Source organism: Lissotriton helveticus, chromosome 7 (genome assembly GCF_964261635.1).
Source record: "Lissotriton helveticus chromosome 7, aLisHel1.1, whole genome shotgun sequence".
Classification (NCBI taxonomy): domain Eukaryota; kingdom Metazoa; phylum Chordata; class Amphibia; order Caudata; family Salamandridae; genus Lissotriton; species Lissotriton helveticus.
In genome coordinates this window covers 1,441,858,600-1,441,873,320 of record NC_136068.1, presented here as the reverse complement: position 1 = coordinate 1,441,873,320, position 14,721 = coordinate 1,441,858,600, and positions in this window count along the sequence as shown.

Below are 14,721 nucleotides of genomic sequence, written 5' to 3'. Positions count from 1 at the left end.
CGAGTCTCGAGAGACTCCCATGAGCTCCCGAGTGGAAGGTGTACTGGAGCTGTCCAGGGTGCAGTTGTCTCCAACAGTCCGCCAACCCAAAAGCATCCAAAAATTTCCCCAACCATAACTGCGAAGCGGGAAGGAGCCTGGGGGGGTTACGGTCACTCTCTCCATTAACCACAGAATTAAAATCGCCACCCACTACCAACAAACCATCAGGGAGCCCTAGAGCCACCCCACCCAAATCGGTGAATGTAGTAGACTGCAGACCAGGTGGAACATACACAGACAGTATGGAGATCGACTTTCCCTCTCACCTCCCCGAAATAGCCGCATAACGGCCTCTGTCGTCCAGCACGTGCTATCTATCTCCAGGGGGAGGGAATTCCTAACCAGGATGCCCGCCCCTCTCGATCCAGTGGTAAAGCCGGAATGGGCCACCAAACGGTAACCTTGTCTATTCAATGCATGACACGTATTTCCCACCAAGTGTGTCTCCTGGAGCAAAACCACATCTGGGGAGCATCGCTTCAAGTATTGCAGTACTATCCCCCGCTTTATTCTGTCACCAAGACCGTTAACGTTCCAGCTCAATACCCTAAGCCCCCTACCCCCCATCCCAGAAGTAAACAGCCCGTCCCCCCCACCACGGAACAGGCACATAACAGCAAATATGAAACAAAGCGCAGCCTCGATGCAAACAAGAAAGTAAGAACCCCCCCACCACCCCCAGTGAACCCGCAAAACACAAACCCCCCTCCCCGCACCCCTGCGGTAGACTAAAGAGCCACCCCAACTTGCAGTGTGCCTGTCGCCCCATTAAACTAAGCTACGAAAAGAGAGAAAAAGTCCCCAGAGGAGGAAGATTCCCCATTCCCCCCCACCCCCGGGTATTCACACTATAAAACATAGTCTCTGAGCCACTGCCGTGAAATCAGGTTCGCCGATGTAGACTCACTACTCCTGTTCTTCCAAGCCGCCTTCATCACCCCTCGAGCTCTCCGGGCCATCATGGCGCATTGACAAAGTGTCCAACCAGTCACTGGCCACCTCAGGGCGGTCGAAGAAAAATGCACGATCTTCATGCTCTATCCTCAGTCGGGCCGGGAAAAGCATAGCATATTTCAGTCCCATATCTCTAAGGCGCCTTTTCACTCCCGTAAAACCCGTTCGTTGTTTCTGCACCGCCTGAGTAAAGTCCGGGGAAAAACTGATCGATACATTCTCAAATTTGGTGGGTCCATTCGTGCGTGAGGCTTGCAGGATAGCGTCCCTGTCCCGAAAATTGAAAATCCTGGCAATTATGGGCCGCGGAGCGGCTCCCAACTTCGGCTTCCCACCTGGGACTCGATGAGCCCTCTCCACAGCGAAACATTTACTAAGGCCCTTCGGTGCCAGGTGTTTCAACACGAGGTCCTCCACCAGGACGTCCACGGGCAAGTCAGCGGAGTCCTCCGGAACACCCACGATGCGAACATTGTTGCGCCTGGCCCGGCCCTCGAAATCCTCCAGCCGACGGGCAAACAGATCATTGGTCGTCCGGAGATTGCGGACTGTGGTCTGGAGATCCGAGACATCCGTGGTCAGACTCGCAGTCTTAAGATCAAGGGACTTGACCCGTTCATTAGTTTTCCCCAAGTCCGCCCTGATGAGAGTGACCTCGATCGCCACCGTGTCTCTTAGCTGCCAATGTTTCATATTGCTGGCCCATGGTGGTGCGGACACTCGCAATGGCGCCCATAACGTCCTTCAAAGTTGGCTCCTCAATTTCAGGAGCAACATCGCCAGTTTCGTCGAGGGCCCCACTCGACCCGCCCGGGGAGCCCTTAGGACGAGTAAAGCGATCAATAGTCTGGGATTGGGCAAACCCTCCTCGGGACGGGCCTCTAGTGGTGCGCTTCTCGACAACCGATCTGCCCGCCATGATGGGCAACAAACTCCGACGGGAACTTTAGGATCTGGTCAGGGTGATTACCGTCGCGGCAAGCCCGTAAAGGCGAGAGGGCAGGGATCCAACGCTGGCTGAAGGTTGGCAGCAATAACAGAGCCAGTGCGCCGAGCGGCTGCAGGTCGCCGATCACAACGACCAGAAACAAAACCGAAAGTACCCCAAGGGCAGAGGGCGTGGCGTATCAGCCGTTGTTGTTCAATTGCCACCTGCGTACCTCGGGGACTCAAGCCCCCGGTTGGCATACGATATAGGCCTCAAAGTTCAAAGCGCAGTAAGTCCGGTGTCCGGCGGCCAAATCGATTTCCGAAAAGAATGTAAGCATCAGCAGGGCATCAGTGATAAGTACCCGTCGTCCAAATCAGGATTATTCACAGGATAGTCGCGGGAGGCGGAAAGGGTCACGGGAGCCCTAAGCTCACACGTCCATCTTGGAAACGCGCGAAGCTCCTGGCCTTTTTAATTTCTTAGACATGACCCATCCGCAAATATCTTACTGTCTGAATCTTCCAAAGGAACATCCTCTATATCAGGGCTGGGGTTGGTGCACGGTTCTGTCACATTCAAACAATCATGATCCGCTTCCTCTCTCACTTCTTCACAAGGAGAGATCGGCAATAGATTTGCTAGATTTCAGTTGTGCACCTTACCTTACCACAGTCAAATTTCTAGCACCCAGAATCACTCTCCCATACTTAGTCAGCCGACTAGAAGTCAGGTACTGCATCCTGGTGTGAGTTAAAAGAATCTCAACAGAATGTGGCACATACACCTTGACTGGATATCCCACCACAATCGCTTCACTTTTTTCCAGACTCATGCAAGTGGCAGCTACTGCTTTAAGACAGTTGCAGAAAAATATGCAATTGACACCGTGCCATTCCATGTTTCTGAGTTAGAACTGAAAGTGCACACCCATCTCTTTCACAGCAGTACAACACAAACTCTTTTGCACAATCTGGCATTCTCAATGCAGGTGCTTGATAAAGACTGCTTCTCAGTTAAGTAAAATCTTCCATTCTTTCATCATCCAGAACAATCAGATCTTTCACATCTTTTCGTGTCAGCCTCTGTAGAAGTTTGCAATCAGTGAGAAGCCACTGATCCACTGCCTACAGTATCCAACCATTCCCAAAAACATTTGTACTTCTTTGAGTTTTGGGCAGTTTCATTTATTTGATTACATTAATTCATTCTGGTGTCACTTTTTTAACTCCTTTTTCTATTTTGTGTCCTAAGTACTGGACTTCTTGTTTCCAAAATTGCAATTTTTCTGGGGAAACTTTATGCCCTCCTTCTGCCAAATGGTTCAATAGAGCAACTGTGTCTGTCACAGATGCCTCTCGTGTCTTTGATGCCAGTAGTAGGTCATCAATACATTGATTACTGAATTTCCTGACATGACTAAAGTCTCCAGAAATTTTTTCAGGATCTGATTAAAGATTGAGATGCTCTCTGTGTACCCTTGAAGAACTCGGCACCATGCCAAAACACGGTCTCCGAATCGTAATGCAAACAAATACTGGCTTTCCGGATGTAAAGAAATCGAGAAAAATGCTTGGCACAAATCAATCACTGTGTACCATTCAGCATCGCAGGGAATTTGATAAAGGATCACTGCTGGATTTGGCACTACTGGACAACAGGGTACTACAATTTTATTAATCTTTCTTAAATCCTGCATTATTCTGTATTTTCTACTGGGCTTTTTAATTTCTACAATAGGCGAATTACAAGGACTGCTCAGTATTTCTTTCAGAATTCCCTGTTCAATCATTTGGTCGATCCCAGAAGTGACTCCTGCAATTACTTTCGGACTCATTTTGTACTGAGGTGAGTTTGGATATACAGCATCCTCTTTCACTGTAATCTGAATTGGATCTACAATTGTCATTTGGCCAATCTCCTTTCCTGAAAACCCCCCACATCCAATTTTACTGCAATTTTTATTTCTTCAGCCAAAAGTCTCTTCTGTGAGGAGTGAAAACAACTCATCCACCTCTGTCCCTTGCTTCGCTAACATCATCTTAAATTCAACATCCTCGTCAGGTGTCTGAAATGCAATACCATTCGGCGTACAATAGATGGTGCAGTTCATCTTGCATAATAAATCTCTACCTAAGAGATTTACTGGACTCGAGTCACATACCACAAACCGATGTATGTCTCTGAAGTTTGCAATATGAACTTCTATTGGATTTGTGACTGGTGTTCTAATATGCTTATTTGAGACTCCTACAACTTGGATAGTTTCTACCGAGAGGGGTAGGTTTGGAATTTCTGCTGCGCTCACAGTAGAACTGGTAGCACCAGTATCCACTAGGAAAGTAATATCATTACCTTCCACTTTTCCGAAAACAAATGGACCTGACTGATCTACCACCAAGGATGTGCCAAATATGCACTTTTCTTCCCCCTCAGGCAACGTCATTGAGATGAGTCTGAATCTTTCTCATTGCATTGCACCAGGGTATTGCGGAACCATTTGCACACTTTGATTATTACCAACTTGATCACCTTGGTGTAATCCAGTATTCATACTGTACCTCTACACTTGAGCATTCACAATATTTGGCATGGGAGCTTGTGGCACCTGTAACTGTGGAGTAACTATCGGCTTCTGTTGGTTTACATCCACCTCATTCTGCGTCTGTGGAAATACATTTTGATTTACCCCCATTATTCTTTTTAGTAGATCTATACTCGTTCTTCAGGTGTCCATGCTTTCCGCACACATGACAAGGAAATTTCTTCATAGCTTCCTCTCTGCTCATTTTATCTCTACCTCTACCTCTACCTCCACTGGGTACCTGACCATTTTGATTCTGACCATTCATCTGTTAACCTGTTTGAGTATTATTGTTTTATTGCTGCTCTGCTACCTTCACTTGCGCACACATCATTTTCTCTTTCAACTTTTTATGTTCAGGATAAATTTTATCACTACAATACTTTGCATACCTTAGGATTTCACATCTGTTTTGCTCTGCCATCAAATAAAATGCCGCTGTATCATATTGCTAAACTTTGGTCTTAGTCCAAACTCAAAATGGTACACAAAATGTCCCATATCTTTGTCTCCAATATTCTAAAACCCACTGTACTGCTTGAATACCTGCAACAACCTTTCAGTAGGTCAATGTTAACCCAATCTGTTTCCTTTGAAGAAATCTTCCCTTTCAAATAAGTGATTACTTGATTATACTTTTTTATTACTTCATCCGATGGTGCACCTGTTTTAGGGTCCCTAGGCTAGTCTTCTTTTGGCCAATCAACAGTGATCTTACACTCTGCGGGAGCAACAATCTCAAACAATCCATCTAGATCCTTTAACAAGACCTTTGAAACCTTCACAAACCTCTCTACCTGTTTGTACCATTCAACATATTTTTCTCTTAATCAGGGAAAATCATTTGTGAAAGACAATATATCCTGTCTAGTCCAAGGTACGTGAACATATCCACCACCTGGAACTTCTCACATTAGATGCGCCCTTTCAACTTGCTCCGTCTCTTTTAACAGAAACAGAGACGCTCCTTTACCAGCTGCTTCTTCTTTCTTTCTCATCCATCTATTTTCCAATCGATCTACATCTCCCCATTTCTTCAAAATATTCATCAATTCTTTTATTTGCAATCTTTTTCCAGATGCATTCAAACTCTCTAGATCCTTGTCAGTAAAGGCCATTCTGTATGATTTCTGCAACACTCTCGATTTTTATATGAATACTCCTTCGCTCTCCAAGTAATAATTATACACAAAAACAATAGTTCTTCAACTCGGTAAGTTCCTAATCTGTCTGGACTTCATTGTGCCAATAATCATCTTTTCCAAATCAACTTCCAATTGACTAACATTTATTCTCTATGGTTGTGTTTTTGAGTTGGCCATTTCTTTTATCCAATTTTTTTATTATTCTGGTGAAGAACCTGCTGAACTTCCGCTACTGGAGTGACATTCTGCCCTATTTTTCTTGGGTCTATTTGGATACATCTTCCAGGGGTTTCTGTTATCATTTTACCAACTGGAAGACCTAACAATGTGTTATTCGGATCAGCCTGTCTATTCTCATTTGCTACCGTCATCATTTCACTACTGACACCACTTCTCAGAGCTGTCAAAGTATGCACTTGTGATAAATTCTCAATGGAACTATGGGACCAATTGTTACCGGTGCCGTCAATGCTTTTGCATTCAGACTCCATTTCTGGACCTGCTCTATTCTTTTGTTTAAAAAAAATATATTTTCATTAATTTCATGCTATTAAGAGTCACATACTTAACTTGATCAACATTTTGGCAGGTTATACAGTACACCGAACCATTAGAGAGAATGAACCAGGTGCAGTCATGGTAACTCCAAAGATCTCTCTCCACAGCGCTACAATTCCATTTCCACCATTTGGGAAACACAGAGGTCGCCTCTATATACATTCCATTTGCCCCATTTTCTGTCCCACTTCTTTGGACACCCTCTCGATTTAAATACCTCCTTTTCAGCTATCATACATTTGTCGACCTCCCTCATCCACATTTTATGGGAGGGCTTATCTGCCAACCCCCCACACACTTTTTCGCAATTTCCCGCTTAACTAAAGTGTAGCCCAGTGTGGTTAGTTGCTGTTCAACCTCTGGGAGGTCAGTCTGCTCCCATATATTGAGAAGGCCCAGTCATGGTGTAATGGTATGTCCCTTCCCCAGTGCATCGTGTATGTGTCTCGTGGCTCCCTCCCATATGGGGCGTACTGTTGGGCATTCCCAAATCATGTGGTAAAAAGCTGCAGCTTGAAGGCAACCCCGCAAGCTAAGCTCATCAGGTCTCAAGCCTATCTTTGCCAATGCTACTCGGTGAGTCTGTGACTTCATAACAGCGGGTGAGACACAAGCCCTTGGAGTCACACTAGGTTCAAGTGAGATGTGTCCAGTTTTTACCTCAGGAGATCAGAAATCAGCTGTCAGAGGGGCAGCACAGCAAAACAAAAAAAGTTTTTCCAGAGTAGCAGTCAAGCAGAGTTGCAATCCTGATAGCACAGCAAGCTCTACTCCTAGCAGAGTTCTTCATAGGTCCAATAGTGTACTGTCTTGGTAGGGTCAGAGCCCCAGCATGTATACCCAGCTGCACCTTTGAAGCGGGTGTAACTTCAAAGAAGGGTCTTTGTAGTGCACACAGGACCTTTCTTTCTTGGTAGGGTCAGAGCCCCGGAATGTACACCCAGCTGTGCCTTTGAAGTGGGTGTAACTTCAAAGAAGGGTTTTTGTAGTGCACACAGGACCTTTCTTTCCTGCTCTAGCTCCAGACTTGGCATCAGTTTTGGAGGATTAGCATTGCAGAAACCACCTTTCAAGGACCCAGGACTGGATTGGCACCATTAGGCAGGGCAGGACTCACAGGTGGCATTGTCTAAGCAATGTTGCAGGGTTGAAGGAAGTCTTTGATTTCCCTGTGACTTCATAACAGTGGGTGAGACACAAGTCCTTGGAGTCACTCTGGTTCAAGTGAGATGTGTCCAGTCTTTTTCCTCAGCAGGGCAGAAATCAGCTGTCAGCGGGGCAGCACAGCCAAACAAAAACAGTTTTTCCAGAGCAGCAGTCAAGCAGAGTGACAATCCTGATAACACAGCAAGCTTTACCCCTAGCAGAGTTCTTCATAGGTCCAGTAGTGTAGTGTCTTGGTAGGGTCAGAGCCCCAGTATGTACACCCAGCTGTGCCTTTGAAGTGTGTTTAACTTCAAAGTAGGGTCTTTGTAGTGCACACAGGACCTTTCCTTCAAGCTCTAGCTCCAGACTTTCAGTAGGTGCAATTGGCTATTTGTGTGGGAAACAGGACACTGCCTATTCAGGTTTAAGTGTCAGCTCCCACCTCTGTCATCAGAATGCAGATTAGTTATCTGTCACAGCTACCCTTCCTGTGTTTGTGGATGTCTAGAGGGAATGCCCAAAGTGTAGCTGTCACTCACCCAGACCTGTATTTGAGACAGGCTGCAGACACACAGAGCAGTAAGAGTAAAGAAAAGTCCTCCTTCTAAAAGTGGCATTTCTAAAACAGTGTAGTGCTAGAGGCACTCTTGTGGTCTGACACCCTGTGATGACCTTTGACTACCATTATTTTAATTGACTTTAGTGTGTTAGTTTATCGTAGCTTGAATGTACAACGTCCTGCATATTATTATTTATTATTTGTGTATTTTATAAAGTGCGCAGCGGCCCCAACGGGGCATCCCGGCGCTGAAAACTCTGACAACAGGAGGAACAGGATCGGGGTACCAGATTAGAAGGAAAAGAGATGGGTTTTCATGGATTTGCGAAATGTTGGTTCTGCTTGGCAGTTGCGTAGAGCTAACGGGAGCTTGTTCCAGTGTTGAGCGGCACAGACCTCAAAGGTTTTTCCGCCTGCACGGGATCGTTTAAAACGGGGAGTTTCTAGGAAAAGTAAGGAGTTGGAGCGTAGTGCCCTGGATTTAACGTATGGACGTAGGGTGTTTTTCAGATGGGCCTATCCGTTGCCTATAGATGCCCGGAAAGCCAGCGTCATTGCTTTGAAGACGCATCTCTTCGCGATGGGTAGCCAGTGCAGTTTACAGAGATGGGGAGAGATGTGATGTCTGGCAGGGATTCTCCCCACCAGCTGGGCGGCGGCGTTTTGGACTGTCTGCAGTTTGCGACACAGGCCAGCTGTGATGCCAAGGTAGAGGGCATTGGCATAATCTAGATGGGAAATGATTAATGCCTGGATCACAGTCTTACGGCAGTCCTCTGGCAGATAGTTAATGAGCCGTTTGATAGTTCTGATTTTGCCGAAGCAGGAGGCTGCGACTGTTTGTACCTGGGTGCTGAAACTGAGATGGTTGTCCCAGCGTACTCCCAGATTTCTCACCGAGTCTTTAGGCGTGGGGGCTTGACACAGGTCCTCTGGCCACCAGAGGCTAGGGTCCAGGGGAGAAGGTAAGTTAAAAAACAGGATCTCCGTTTTACCTGCATTGAGACGGGGGGAGTTTGCATCCATCCAGTCAGAGATAGCTCTGAGACAGGATTTCAGCGGATCGAAAGCAGAGGCAGAGGGGGTGTCGAACGTAAAAAGTAGCTGAATGTCATCGTCGTACATTTGATCCCTGTCTGAGCAATCAGCTTGGCTAAGGGGGTGAAATAAACATTAAACAAAAGCGGGCTTAGGGAGGAGCCCTGTGGGACTCCCCATTTAAGTGGTCTAGCTGAGGAGGTGAAAGGTGGGGTGAAAACTTGTTGTGTGCTGTCAGACAGATAGGATGACAGCCATTTCAGCACAGAGCCGCCTAGCCCTACGTCCTCCAGCCTTCCCAGCAGGATTTTATGAGAGACGGTGTCGAATGCTGCTGAAAGATCCAGCAGCACTAACACCGCCCTCGACCCTCGGTCAAGCGTCCACCTCACAGAGTCGGCCATTTTGATAAGGGCCGACTCCGTGCTGTGGCCAGACCTAAAGCCACGCTGGGAATCATGGAGAAGCCCATTGGACTCGATGAAGTTCGCCAATTGAGAGTGCACCAGCTTTTCCAAGATCTTAGCTGGGGCAGGCAGAAGGGAGATGGGCCTGTAGTTGCTGGGAAGGTCGGGGTCCAAGTTGGGTTTCTTCAGAATGGGGACTATGGAGGCATGTTTCCATTTGGTAGGGAAGCTTCCTGTTCAAAGGGAGTCATTCCAGATGTGATTTAGGTAGGGGTTGAGTAGGGGTGCCAGTTTTTTGTATTCCTTGGCTGGCCAAGGGTCGTTTGGAGAGCCAGATTTACATTTAAGTAGCTCTGCCAAAGATTCGGCTTCCGATATCACTGCGAATTCAGACAGGAGGGATGGCGGCGGTGTAGGAGCATTGGGTCGCTCATCACCTCCTTCACAAATGGGGGGGGGGGATGAGTAGATGGTCTCAATTTTGTCCTCAAAAAATTGAGAACGTTTATTGCAAAGCGCCTGTGAGGCGGGCTGATATCGAATCAGTGCAGTAGGATCTGTGAAAGATCTAACAATGTTAAAGGTCTCCCTGGCGCCATTGCTAGCGAGTTTGATTCTGGAGGCCAGAAAATCTCGTTTATGCTCCTCTATCATTCTCCGATATTGTTTGAGGGCAGTTTTATAAATGATTTGCTATCTGGAGAAAAATTCTGTCTCCAATGGCGTTCAAGGGATTTACAGAAGGCCTTTTTCTGCCGAAGTTCGTCGGAGTACCAGGGGGCTGATGGTGCCGCGCTGTGGGTTTTAATCGGTTTAATGGGGGCTAGTGCGTCCAAGGCCTGGCCGATCCAGGTGTCCAGATGGTTGATAGCTAAGTCAGGGTCAGATGATGGACAAGGTTGGGAGTTGTTGAGGGGTTTCTGGAGCGCATCCAGGGTGATGCGACTCCAGTTTCTACCTGAGGATTTAGGAGTGATAAAGGGTCTGGTGGGACGGGGGATATCTATCTCAAAAGAGATAAAGAAATGGTCCGACCAAGTGACCGGAATAGGAGGGGCCGCCCGGATGAAGGGGAGATTGGAGCAGATTAGGTCCAGTGTGTGACCCGCTTTGTGCGTGGGTAGGGTTATTAATTGGACTAGGTTGCAGGCCACTAGCGTGGAGATGAAGTGGCTGCTATGCGGACAGTATTCGTTATTAACATGAAGATTAAAATCTCCTAGGGCGGTGAAATTGGCATAACGAGTGCTAAGCTGAATGATATAGTCCGTCAAAGCCGGTAAATGCGATAGATTGGAATGAGGGGGACAATAGATAAGTATTCCCGAACAGGAGGAGGACGGGGAAGTTTGAATGCTGAAAGGCAGGCCTTCTATGCAGTCAATATGGTCGAATGGGGGAAACGTAACCGTCCATATAGATTTATGTATTAGGGCAACACCGCCTCCCGATTTACCATTGGGTCTATTAGCACAGCTAATACTGTAGCCCTCCGGTAGGGCAAGGGAAATGGCTGGGTTCGTGGTGTCATTCAGCCATGTTTCCGTAAGGAAAAGCAAATCCCAGTTGTAGTCTCGGAGGGACTGCCAGATGTCGAAGGCATGTTTGGTCAGTGATCTGCAGTTGATAAGCGCAGATCTGAGGGTAAGGGGGGAGTGGGCACCTGAAGTAGTGGCTGGGGTTGGGGCAAAAATAGGACAGGTTGTGAGGCCTGAGGTTGAGAAGGTGAAGTGACAAAGTGAGCAGACATAGTTCCGGCTCTGGGCGTCCAGAAGAGAGCACGAATGAGTCGCGCAGAGGGGGGGTCTTAAGGACATCAGATCTCTCTGAGTATGAGATGCGGTATTATGGCTGGAGGGTCGGGCAGAAGGACCGGCCCCGGTCGCGTCCTGATCGCGGACGAGCGCAGACGAGCTTGCCTTATGCGCGCCTTCGGCGCGCAATCGTCGCGCCCGCTGCACTCGTCCGCTGCGCTTCCGGTTCATGCACATTTTTGTAGTGGGAGGACGATGGGGGGGCGTGGCCTCCGAGTGGGCGTGTCCCCGTCAGGGCGTTCGGGAATGGCGGTGGCAAGCTCGGCGATTTCGCCCTTGTCAGCGCTCGGTTTTGGTCATAGATAAGTGCCTGCACACAGGAATAGTGAGACCAAGTAGGTGAGAGATCGATTTAAAATACAATTTTTCACGTTTCTTAAAAACACATAGAATACAGTTTTTCAGGCTGCTCCCGGCTGTGCCTCAGGAGTTGTGCAAAGTATGTCGGTGCGCTTGCAATTCAGCGCGCCTTTTATGACACTGGGGGGGGGGCCTGGCCTCCGAGTGGGCGTGTCCCCGTCAGGGCGTGGGGAATGGCGGTGGCAAGCTCGGCGATTTCGCCCTTGTCAGCGCTCGGTTTTGGTCATAGATAAGTGCCTTGCTTCTCTTAAAGGTGTATTTCTTGTAATCTTGCAGTCTTTCAGAGGGAGCTGTCACTGAGTAGAACAGCCTTGCCAAGAACAGAACGTAAGTGATGTGCATTTGAAAGCATGAGAGAGAGTGAGGTGTGGAATGAACTTTTTTCGTCTCGAAGTGCCGTGGTATGAGCAGTGGTGCACAAATGTGCACTGTGTTGTACATTGAGAGATGAAGTATGTGATGCTATAAGCAGTGGTGCACAAATGAGCTCTGTGTTGTACATTGAGAAATGAAGTATGTGATGCTATTAGCAGTGGTGCACAGGTGTGCACTGTGTTGTACATTGAGAGATGAAGTATGGGATGCTATAAGCAGTGGTGCACAAATGAAGTTCTTACTATTGGCTTTGACATGGCCTCATGTCCTCCTGAATTCTGACTCTGCTTGGCTTGAGCTTTATCTGCGTGCACAGCTACACTTGCAAGTTATGTGGGTTAATCACGTTCAAGGATTGTTTTTGTGAGAGATTGTTTAATGTAAATAGCAAACGAATACAAAGTTCCCCCGGGGAAACGAACAATAAAGAGGTATGTGTGTGTATGGGAGTAGAGTAGAAGCAGGGAACAAGGTGTTCCCTTGTTGGAACTAGAAGACCTCACAAACCCAGAAACCTAGGTGTCATGCTTCATCATTGGTCTCCTGCTCCTCGTCAGACTGGCGCTGCAATGTCCGACGGGCGCCGTAGGCGCTCTTTGTTGGAGATCTTTTGTCCCAGCCAATGGTTGAGTGCGTGTAAGGGGTCTGGTGAAGGTGTAGTCGTGAGGGATTAGTGACATTAAAAGAAGGTGGGTCAGTCCACAAGGGTCTTTATTCACGTGGCTGACTCCCTTAGTTAAAAGGGTGGGAGGGGAGATAGGGACTGTGAGGGGCACAGTGGGCTAACTCAACCCTCTAAATAGGTCGACATGTTTCTTGCCTAACTGGCAATTCGTGGGGGTAGGTTTTCACAACCAGGCTGTTAGCGCTACAGGTAAGCGGTGCGATCGTCTGTGTATATCCGAGACTGCCATGGTTTGGTTGCGACTGCCCTTACGAGCTTTGTTGGTGATGCCCTGCCTCCGGCCTCGAGGACCTGACTCGAGCTACCCCATGCCCTCGCGGTTGCCTAAATCTGCATTGTGGTGGTTTGTGAATGGTCTGCCCCCCCCCTTGATTGCCATGGGTTGGACTGCGGGGGAGTGTACAAACAACTAGGTTTCCGATCAGAGATGGCTTCATTGTCTTACCTGGATAATGTTGACACGTTCTTCGTTGTGCAGAGCAAGGTTGCTCCTCTCTCCCACTGTTTGTCCACCTATTGGTCTGATGATGGGGGGGGCCCGATGCACGCCATCCAGATGGGGCTTCTCTGAGGCATGACTAACCTTGACACTGCCTTAGAGGTGGAGGGGGGAACAACAACGAGCCGTTCATGGCCAGTCAACCCAGAGGCATTTTCACCTCCAACAGCCTCAGTATTGGCCTATTGTACACCAAGGCCTCTTATTTGTTCCCTCCTACTAGCCATACCGTATACTGACACCCAGTACACTCTCTGTGTGCCTGTGTATGTCTCTTTCTTACAGGTACCTTACCTTAACGAGCAGCCCCACGGGAACAGACTGCGGGGCCCACTAGTGATACTCCTAGGGTAAGCACTAGCCCAATCGCTCTTTACATTGCGATAGCCTCCTCGTACATTTGAAAATATGTTTCTATTTATTGTTACACCACAATGTTTTGGTTTTGGTCAAACTACTTGGAGTTGCCCATTATGTGTATCTTTTGATACATCCTTGTTTGTTGTTCTGTGTATGTGTGTTCTACAGAGTACTGTGGTGACCTATTACTGTTGAGATAATGCCACTGTCAATGCACCCGGCTTACTTCTACACATTTCTTTTAGGTCTCCCCGCTAGAGCAGGACCACTTGGTCTGCTCCCTGATTGACCCATTGAGGTTGTATCTTTCTCCTTTATTTTATTGTGTTTGTTTCCACTGTGTAGTACCTAGCACCCGAGGTCCTGAAGAATTGCCAGTTAGGCAAGAAACATGTCGACCTATTTAGAGGGTTGAGTTAGCCCACTGTGCCCCTCACAGTCCCTATCTCCCCTCCCACCCTTTTAACTAAGGGAGTCAGCCACGTGAATAAAGACCCTTGTGGACTGACCCACCTTCTTTTAATGTCACTAATCCCTCACGACTACACCTTCACCAGACCCCTTACACGCACTCAACCATTGGCTGGGACAAAAGATCTCCAACAAAGAGCGCCTACGGCGCCCGTCGGACATTGCAGCGCCAGTCTGATGAGGAGCAGGAGACCAATGATGAAGCATGACACCTAGGTTTATGGGTGTGTGAGGTCTTCTAGTACCAACAAGGGAACACCTTGTTCACTGCTTCTACTCTACTCCCATACACACACATACCTCTTTATTGTTCGTTTCCCCGGGGGAACTTTGTATTATTTTGCTATTTAGTTGTCTGGACAAGTACACTGGACTCCGTAAAACATTGTCCACAGGTGGTTCCCACTTTTGTATTGGAGATTGTCGTGAGCTTCGACAAGATAAAATCTGGAACATGCAAGACTGTAGAGGGAATGTCGAAACTCCTTTCTGCCATGGAATGCCTGCTTGGAAGCTGGCCAGTCCTGGTAAGATTCCTCTGGTGCAGGGGGAAGGTTTCTCAAACCTTCTAGTCTGTTTTTGAGATTATAAAGCTAAGGGTTGTTGACTTTTGGAATCCGAATGGGGAAGGACACGTCTACTTCGGTACAGTGGAATCCTGGTTGCTGAAGTGCTTCTCCACAGCTGTTAACCCCCCAGTCAGGAGTGGGCTAAGATGCAGTGTTTGCACCAGGTGAAGTGCTGAGTTTTGATTATTGCCATTGTGAGGTGTGGCCAGTGGCTTTGATCATTTGAG